Below are 6,736 nucleotides of genomic sequence, written 5' to 3'. Positions count from 1 at the left end.
CCCCACTAATTCATCTCTTTGATCTTCCGCGCCAGAAGCTGAAAAAGCCATACTCTTTAAGAAAAAGCAGAATCTATAGGGCCAGTTTAAGCGGCCTGCTTATCTTTCGACAACAACAAAAGCAAATGATCTGTATCATCCCCAAATTTTTAAAACTGGCTAGATCAGTTCCATGGCCGCAAAGAAGAGCCGTCTCAGGATTGGAAAGTTTTCGTCGCTGGTAAGAAGAAATTTCTAAAGAATAGAAAGAACGAAAAGAAAAACGCCCCATGCTGAACCAAATAGTCCTTCATAAGAAGAGATCACTGAATGACCCTTCAAGTGAATCCAAAAGGTTACTCAACTCGCCAGCCTTCTTCTAACAAAGCTTTTCAGTCAGGTGATGAAGGAACACTAAGTCCTGGCAGTGCTCACCTGACGGTAATATTTACGCGACCGAACGTAATAAGCCTTCACAGGTCCTGGCCATCGTGCTTTTGTTGGATTTAGAAAAATCCGAGTATATGATGACATAGCATTTTAAACTTTTTGCTCCATGTGTTTTTGGATCATCTTAGTAAGCATACAGATTTAAAATTGGCACACAGGCATACCCTTTGCCTCGCGCGTATTAAATGTTTTCTATGTAATTTGTGTATCCAAGGCAAATCTACGCAAGGTGAGTTTCTTGCGATTTGCTGGTTAGAATGTCAACGTCCCGTGCTTATTTGTTGTTGCCTTAATCGTTTGTTTACATTCTCACTGAAATTTTGACATTAGAACAACCAAATTGCAACGAAATACATGCAAATATTATTGGCGCTCTAGCGAAGTCACCATCGACGAATTTGCTTTACTAAATGCATGAATAAATTTGAAGCCTAAATAATTTTCTACTCGAATGGTCCGCACTGACGGCATTTTAACTCGGTTGTACAAATCATGGCTGCCGTGCTTCAAAAACGGTTATTAGCGACACTCAGGTCTGCTAACCGCTGGTTTGCCTGTGGGCAAAAAGTAAGGTGAATTTATTTGTCAAACTTCGCGGAATTAAAATTTCGCTCTAGTTATTTTTTTCATGAGTTGGCAGCACTGTTAATAACATCTGGGCCAACTTTCATGTGAATGTCATTATCAGTAATATATTTACGCTTGTGTTTACCAAACGACCAAGAGTGAATTTTTCGATTTTTACAATGTCTGATTTGATTGAGCAGAGAAGTGCCATCAAATTTTGTTTGTGGAATGAAATTTCGGCTGCGGAAACGTTTAGCATGCAGAAGGCATTTGGTGTTTCGACCATGTCGCAGACAAATGTTTATAAGTGGTACAAAGACTTCAAAGAGGGTCGAGGACGTGTTGATGACTTGGAGCGCTCCGGACGACCATCGACGTCAACAGATGACCAACACGTCAATAAAGTGAAGGAGTTAGTGCTCAAAAATCGTCGGTTGACTGTTAAAGACCTTACTGATATGATCGGAATATCAGAAGGATCTGTGAAAACCATTTTGAAAGACCATTTGGGCCTACGAAAAGTCAAATCTCGTTTGGTACCGAAAACTCTCAATTTCTTGGAAAAAAGTCGTCGCGTTGATGTGTGTGAAACAATGCTTTCAGACTATCAGGACAAGCTCAAATGCATCATTACGGGAGATGAGTCTAGGATTTATGCTTACGACCTTAAAACAATCGACCAATCAAGCGAATATCGGAATAAAGGCGAGGCCAGACCGAAAAGAGCAGGCCAAAGTCGTTCAAAAATAAAGGTCATGATGACAGTTTTTTCCGATTTTCGTGCTGTGGTGCACTATGAATTCCTTCCACCTGGCCAAACTGTTAATAAGGAATATTATTTGAGCGTTATACGTCGTTTACGTGAAGCAATTCGTCTAAAAGACCAGAATTATGGGCCAACAACTCTTGGTTTTTGCATCACGATAATGCACCGTCTCACACTGCATTTGTTCTTCGTGACCATTTCGCCAAAAATTCCACGCATATCGTTCCGCAACCACGGTATTCGCCTGATTTGGCTCCGTGCGACTTCTGGCTATTCCCAAAACTCAAGAGACCACTCTGGGGAACGCGTTTCGAGTCGATTGAGGGGATAAAAGCTGAATCGAAGAAGGTGCTGATGGCTATACCGGAAATACACTATTTGGCATGTTTCGGGGATTGGAAAAATCGTTGGCATAAGTGTATTTCATCGAGAGGGGATTATTTTGAAGGGGATGAAATTAATGTACAAGAATAAATAAAGATTTTTCATTTTACAACCAAATTCCCCTTACTTTTTGCCCACAGAGTACCACCTGCTCGAACTGCTGGAAGTAAAAAGTCTGCTCAAAAGTGCCTAAATGGATGTGAGTATATTTGCATTTCAGTTACTCTAGTCAACAAGACCTCACCTTTAGTATTTACCATAGTACTAACAGCTACCACACAGAATATTTTCCAGTCTGCTATTTAGCTTATGGTGATATCCCGATTCGATACACGAGTGCATATTGAATATAGAGATGCCCAGATACTACTCACCGATATCATTTACCCACTGAATGCCACTTCAAGGGAAAATTTTCCTCTGAACACTTCTTGGGCTCCCTCATCGACCAAGCGTCTGCGCCATACCGAAAACAAGGAGAGAAATCGAAAGTACGGTTTTTGTTGGTCTGGCGGTAAAATTCAGTCCACAGCGAACCTTCTTGAGGTGAATGATTCTTCTTTGGTACAGTGGATTTCCCTGCATGTACAATTAAAATTTACTACCACCTAGCACCTGAATTGGATAACTTTTTTTGTCTGCGCGCCCAGCACAACAATCAACTCACCAACAGGCCACCTGCACTTTTCGTTGTTGTGCTCCAAACGTTCTCAGACAAAAAACGCTGCATCATTGGTGGCAAAATTTTACATTTTTATTTTGCTTAATGGGTACATTTGTATGCATTTCATTTTTGCAAGCGACGAGACAAAAGCAAACACAGCCACACAGCAAAAACAATAAAATACCATCCAAAAGAATGTATGTATGTACGTTAAGGGTGTGCGGTAGTATATGAGAAGTTTTTAGTATTTTTTTTATAATGGCATAAAAATTAATTTGCTGCCTTTAATTAAAGCTAATTAAAATCAGATATTATTATTATACCTATTTAGGATAATGTCTAAAGGTGCTCAGCCCGCTTCATGTAACAAAGATAAGATTTAAAAGGTTTAGATTTGTGACAGGGTTTTAACTGTAGGACTAAAGGAAAATATTAAAAAAATTTAATAATAATAATAATTGAAATAATAGATAATAAAACCGACACAATTTATAGTCCACAATGCAAGCTGGCAATGGCTCCAAAGTTATTTGATGTCCCAAAATACATCAATAACACTAAATAGCGTAATAAGTTACCTTAGAAGGATATGGAAATGATTTGAAATCTATCTAAACATTAACAACAACCAACAATAGCCCGTTCCCACGACAGTCGGTTCCACGTTACTGGTGCGACGCGGATTTATATCCGGCTAACGACTATCACTCCAGCAGGATTTGCGGTGCATGTATAGGGAATGCTTTGCTGCTACATGTAATAAATACTCGAAAGTGAGAACAAAATTTTTGGTGCCGAAAATTAAAAGGTGGGCTACTCCCGTTAAAAGAAAGCGCATATTCCAGGCGGTTCAAACGACCAACTCAGCTGATATACTCGTAATAACTAGAAAAATTTGAAGTTACATACACATAAAAAAACATACATAAAATCCGAATTACTTAGTGTCATAAGACAGGTGTAATTAATAAAGTAGACACAAGATTTCTGGGATAGATAATTTTAAAAGCGATTAAAGAAACATTTCTCCATCCTAATGTGCACATTTACCTGGAAGTTTATGTGATTGCGATTGGCGTGTGTGTATGCAAATATGTGTATTTGTTGATTGTCCACTCAGGAGCTTGCTTACGATTCCCCTATACATTTCACATGCCACCCACTCAAATTGAAATGGTAAAAATGTGGTGAATTCTGGATAGTAGGTTTTTCAGTCAGCCTATACATATACATATATGTCTGCATGTATGCAGCTGTAATGCTGTTTAGTGATGAGTGTTCAGTTAATAGAAGTACTTTGTAATGAGTCTCCTTTGTTGGGTGCTTCATAAGTGGCACGAGTTGTACAGAAAATGTATATAAACATCAACATGCGTGTAACTAAAGCATGCACCCTGCAAGGAAAAGCCAAACAAGTATGGAACCATTCTAGTTCAGATACTAGGGTTTAATAGTCACTGTACTATTCATCACTGGACGGTCCACAGTGTCCTTTTTTTATGGAGGTGGCACAAAGCATTGAAAGCCGAAAAGTGTGAGTCTTGCCTTTCGGCTCACCCACTAAAAACCCACCCCAGCTCCGTTTCCTTCCCGACAACCGTGAGCCTTCTCAGCAGGTCAACAAGCCAACGGCAGTTATACGGATTTTTTCAAAGCTTTCGACATGGTCTCTCATAAAATTATCTTCACTTGGATTTCACTCCATATTCAACAGTGGGTTAAATCGTATTTATTCGGAAGCTGTTGTGTGGCGGTCTCCGTAGCCAAGTGGGTTGGTGCGACACTATCATTCGGGAGTGCGTAGGTTCGAGTCTCAGTGCATGAAACAGCAAAATTATAGAAACAGTTTTTTTTCTTCTAATAGCGGCCGCCCCTTGGCATGCTACGGCAAATCTCCCATTTTATTTCAACCATGAAAAAGCTCTTTATAAAAAACAAAAGAAACTTTCAGAGTCGGGTTGAAAAGGTTCCTCCATTTGTGGAAAAACATCAACACGCACACCACAAAGAGGAGGGGGAGCTCGGCCAAGCAAATAACAGAAGTATACGTACCAATTGTTTTTTTTTGAAATTTATTTTTATTTATGGTTAATGATCACAATGATGGCATACCCTCTGAAACATTCACTGCCTCCTTTGGAGAGCCTCAATGAACTGTTTCAGATCCCCTAATCTTTGTGTTCTTTACTTCTCGTTCATAAATTTTCTGTCATATGCTGACTGCTTAAAAACATTTCAGTTATAAATAACATAACTGACGTATGTAAGCTTCAAGCAGGTATAGACAAATTTATTATGGGATTTCAAAAATCACGACTTTCTTCAAATATCAAAAAATGTTATTATGCCACTTCTTCGAATATACCTATTATTTTTATTATTTTTATTATTATTGGAATAGGTGTTTCTGAAATGTGTACCAAAATCATTAAATTTTTCTGATCCCACCTTATCATGCCGTTTGCTATAGAACAACTTGAAGTCTCTAGAAAGTAGATCGATTCTTGTATTCAGAATTTTCTTTTATCTCCAAGTGTTATGCGTAACACTCTTCTTTTCTATTTTAATAAGTTCAATATACATAAATTATGCTCGTAATACCCCTGTTGAACTTACACTTCGTGCTTTTAATAAGATCTCCAGTTCTAATTTGCTAAAATTCTCAGTTAAGAGAAGGAACTCTACTGAACTCTATCTTTTAATTTAGTTATGCGTCTGTTTGTACTTTATTTATGCATACTAGTATGTAACCCCCGAAAATCGGGTGGGCTTTTTTCCCACGGAAAGTAAACAGCATATGTGACACTTTCGTATATTACAAGTTATTATGATTAGAAAAGTGTATATTTTTATTCATATGTAATTAGTAAAGAGAACAAAACAAAACAATTATTGAGAATCCAAATGTACATTTATAAGTGCTCTTGTATGTGTCGTAATCCCGCTCACAAAATTAATTTTACTCTTTGCATAGACATGCTGTGATCAATATGAAAATGTTAATAACTTTACATACGAATATCTCATTAATAAATGAACCAATTTAATTTTTATGATTTTTTCAAACATACTCTCAAATCTTTTCTTTTGATATATATGTCATATCTGTACATATTGCAGTTTAGTCAGAATAAGCGCCATGTTTTAAAATAATACTATAGATAATTTCTTTATTCTTTAGTTTTAGTAGTCAATTTGAACTCATGTTTTCTTGAATTCTTTAAATAAATAAATTAAAAAAAACCAAAATGAAAGCATAAGAGTTCATAATTGCCTAGAAAAATATCCATAGTAAAATAACTAATTTGTTTGGAAATTAGTTGATTCATTTTAGATAAGAAAGTTTCTTCAAAGTTGTTTTGGCAAGGTTTTACAACAGGGTCGAACTCTACGAAAGACAACTACGATGAATGAAAAGGTGGTACTGATAATCCATGCACTAATCCACTATCATGGGTATTCTTTTTTTCACCACATGACAAATACAGGGTGTAAGAGTTAAGTTCAGGTAGTGCTGGCTGATATGTAAAAAGTAAAAGGTCAACGACACACGTTGTTCCAAAGCGGTCCCCCATCCAAGTACTAACTGCGGCCGACGCCGCTTAATTTTGGTGATCGGAGGAGAATCGAAGTTTTCAGCGTGGCATGGTCGTTGACAAAAGTTAAATTTACTTTTGACACGTTTTTGCAATAAGGAGTCTGTTTTAGTATTCAGCAAAAATCCAAAATCGATATAATAATGAAGTACAACATAGACTTTCACATAATATCAAAATAAATAAGGCATTTGGTTTTCGAATCTATTATAATCTTTACCAGCGCCAATAAACAAAAATTCAATTAAGAAAATCAATTCAATTGTATAAAAAAGGGTTTTTGTAAAAAAGAGGCATCGTAGAAAATGCACGCAGCAACCGGAGGCATAA

General features: G+C 37.2%; 1 pseudogene; it reads right to left on the bottom strand.

Moving 5' to 3' along the window:
- Positions 1–6,348: 6,348 nt before the first annotated feature.
- Positions 6,349–6,467, bottom strand: LOC129243266 (5S ribosomal RNA; annotated as a pseudogene).
- Positions 6,468–6,736: the final 269 nt, after the last annotated feature.

The sequence above is a fragment of the Anastrepha obliqua genome, chromosome 3, assembly GCF_027943255.1.
Source record: "Anastrepha obliqua isolate idAnaObli1 chromosome 3, idAnaObli1_1.0, whole genome shotgun sequence".
NCBI classification, from domain to species: Eukaryota; Metazoa; Arthropoda; class Insecta; order Diptera; family Tephritidae; genus Anastrepha; species Anastrepha obliqua.
This window is presented reverse-complemented; position numbering and strand designations above follow the sequence as displayed.